This window comes from Sciurus vulgaris, assembly GCF_902686455.1.
Source record: "Sciurus vulgaris genome assembly, chromosome: 7".
NCBI classification, from domain to species: domain Eukaryota; kingdom Metazoa; phylum Chordata; class Mammalia; order Rodentia; family Sciuridae; genus Sciurus; species Sciurus vulgaris.
In genome coordinates, this window is record NC_136467.1 from 16,139,638 (window position 1) to 16,143,325 (window position 3,688).

The following is a 3,688-nucleotide window of genomic DNA, read 5'->3' on the forward strand; positions in this document are numbered from 1 at the left end:
ATTGTCCCGAACTAGCAGACAAGAAAACTTAGGACCACGAGCTTTGTAGCTTTATCTTTGTGAATCTTGGGTCTCACAACTTCTAAGTAGCAGAACTGGGATTTGAGTTCTTGTGTGGTAAGCTCCAAAATCCATGCCCCTAGCTAGAAGGTGGTCCTGCTAGACTCTCCCATTTCCCATAGCTCTTTGGTGGCTTGTCATAGTCCACTGTTCACATCCCAGTCATGCCCACCTTCCCAGAGGACTTTAGCACAATGACCAGAGCCATCCTTGTCTGTTCCATGTCCTGCCACCAATTCTTGGGTTCCTGTGGTGTCTTTATGGTCAGCACACACAGAGCCACATGCTCAGAGTCTTGATGGTCTTCTCTCCTGTGGTTTCATCTGCATTTCTGCTACTCAGTTGCACCTCCACACCCAAGACCTTGTCTATACACAGCATGATTTCCCTTCAGAAATCTCAAGCACTAACATTCCCATTCTGGTCACTAGCTCCCATTCTCTCAGTATAGGCCTCCTAAGCATGGTCTGAACCACATCTGCTAGTGCTTTAGTCCCTTCCCTTCTCCACCTAGCAGCCCTTTCCTTGTCTAATTCCTTGACCCAGCAGGAGTCCCCGGATCTGCACATTGTTTCTTATAAGCCTTGTCTTTCTCCTGCCACTGCCCTGTCACCATGCTGTGGTGTCTCTGGAGCAAACCACACAACGGATATATTGGATTTACTCCAATTTCCTGCTCTCCTATCTCAATGGACACTCAACACTTTCCAATTTCCAAGTCCTTTTGTTTATCGTGTCTTAGCCTCTTACCCCTTACCACTGAGCAACTCTTCCAAAATTTTCTCTTTTCACATTCCCTTCCCAAACTCTGTAGTCATAGCCCTTGGCCAAAGCCTTGTCCTATTTTGTCAAAGAAGTTAAGGTTATGAGATGAGAATCACATCAGATTTCTGAAAACTACATCAACAGACTGATCGCCTGTCTACCTCCTTCCCTCCATCCCTCAGGCAGGCCAGGCGATGCCTTCCACCTCTGGCCCAAGGGCCACTCCATCACCCACACTTTAAATTAGCTTTCTAAGTGGAGGGTCTTATAATGACCCCGTTCTCTCTTGTATCTTTACTTCTTCACTCTTTATTTTAAGCCTCTAACAATGCACAAGTGCTTCTATCCTAGAAACTTGTTGGCATTCTGTCTGCCTGTAGCTATAGCCCCATTTTTCCCATTTTCTTCTCAGTCAAGTTTCGGAAAGATAATATTCCACATGCACCCTCTGTGTTTCCTTATCTCTTTTTTCCTAACCTCTCTGAAATCTGACTTCCACCCCATCACTTCCCTGATATTTCTTTGACAAGAGGCACCACTGATTTCCCAATCCAATGGGTATTTCTCGTTTTCTGGTATCCTGGTTTCTTGGTCACATTTGATCTTGAGGACTACTATGGACTCTGTTCTTCTGAGTCCTGTGACAAGATTGGTTCTGTGCTTTGTCTTGGTCTCTCTCCTGCCTCCCTCCTATAGTGCCTCCTTTGGGTCCCAAGCTCCTCAGCTCACCCTGAGCTCCAATATCAGGTAAAGGCTCCATCACAATGGCATTTCCTGACCAGAGTTCTCTTCCAGAACTTTCACCACCAGCTCTGAAGAATCCTGCCCATGAAATGATTCTCCACCTATTCTCTCTCTCCAGTCTGACAGCCCCTGGCTGCTCATCCAGGCTTTGGCAGGAATCTCCTGACTCCTATCCTGCCCCTTCCTTGTCAGTACATGAAAAAGTCAGACTGACCCTCCTAGAGGGACCCATCACTGCCACAGAGCATCAGCTCTCTATGGTGTGGTTCAAGGTTTACAATGTTCAAGGCCAGGGGCTTTGCTCAGGTGTCCACTCTGCCTCCAATGCTCATCTTACCTTTCTACAAACAGCAAGTCCCTATCAATTCTTTATGATTCAGCTCGTGTGTCCTCTCTTGGGGGCTTTCCTGGTGGCAGGTTTGACCTTCAAGCACTTTCCTCTGTCGGTGATGCACCTATCCCCCTTACCAATGCCCATGTCATATTGAAGGATCAGCTTCTCTCATCAGCTCTGTCCATAAGAGTAAGGTCTCTGTTTTCTTTTGTCACTGCACCCCTGCACCCAGCATGGGGCAGTTGCTGACCTGACCTGAGTAGTCCCTAAGACATGCAGTTGGCTAAGTTCTTGGTCACTCTACCACTAACATGGCTGGCAGGGCGGTCTGACCGCATGCAGGCTCACTGGCCCCCAGTGACCCTGTACTCAAGGCACAGGCTAACACCTGAAAAGGAAGCTACAGCTGAATTCCAGAAGCAAGAAGAGTCTTCATCTGGGGCTCTGTCTAGGTGATCTTTGGACATGATCCTAGGAGTGAGGGATCATGGGCTACCCAGTTTCCACCCCCTGAACCAGATATACTCCCACTTCCAGTAGGTTCTAGAGAGGAATATAGTAGAAAGAGACTGGAAATTGTAGTCAGACCTGTGTTTAGACCCTGAGTGATATTGGTGGAGCTTACTATGTGCATCCCGTTTCCTATTTAGAGTCAATTTGTAAATAGGTGCTAGAGTCAGGAAGATGGAACTCAAGAATACCAACTTCATTTCTAAAAAAGGTAATATGAAGCAAGTGGATAGAGTGTGTATGTTTGTATGTACAAATGGATGGACTTCCTTATTCCAATCCAAAATTATACAGACCCCCTCACACAATTATGGATAATATGGGCTCCATGACTGTCCTACCCCAGGGAACCCAAGCCATGAATGTCCAATCCTAGGAGATGGAGAGGGACCAGATTATTTTTCTAATTTAACAACTGGGAAAGAAAATCAGGGGTCTTTGCCATCTGACACCTTGCTGATTCTCAGTCATCATCTCTAAAAATGGGGATGACTATCTACTTCTCTGGCCAATTTTGAACTGGAAATAAGAAGTCCATGCTCTCTCTAGGCCTCATACGTGGAGGAACTCTAGATCACTGACCATGCTCCAGGAGGGTGGCCTCCTAATGTGCCTCCTCCCTGTGGGAATGGATTCCACCTGGAATCCAGAGTAGTTTGTGGTGCTGTTTCATTTTTGTCTCTCAATTGCTGTTTGCATAGGTATCTTTCTCTCTTGACTCACCTTACAGATGGACATAACCATTTATCATAAAAGAGGAAATGACGGAGGGGAGGTGGTCAGGAATTGAAACTCATTCTTACATTCTGTAAAACTGATTGAACACTGACAGTGTGCCAGCAATCTTCTGGGCCTGGGGACTAGAAGACGATGCTCTGCCTATTGGCCTGGAGTTCCTCTGTGGGCAGCAGGGCCACTTCCTAGTGGTTCCTCTGTGGGCAGCAGGGGCCACTTCCTAGTGGTTCAGTGGGTGGAGACTCACTGCCTTCTCTAGAGGCTCACCCCACACTACCAGGTGCACTGAGATCCTTAGTCATGGAGTTGTCCTGTGGATTAAGAGTAGAGTGATTCAGGATGTAAAAGTCACACTGAGAATTATTCTAGGTGAGGAGGTAATGAGATAGAATGAGTTTGGCAGTGGGAAGAGAAATGGTGTGACTTCAATACACAGAAAGGAAAGAGAACACTTGGTGATAGAGGGAAGAAGGTACCGGAAGGAGGAACAGACTTACCTATGACTAGAAAGCAGACTGGTGGTTGCCATGGGCAGTGGTC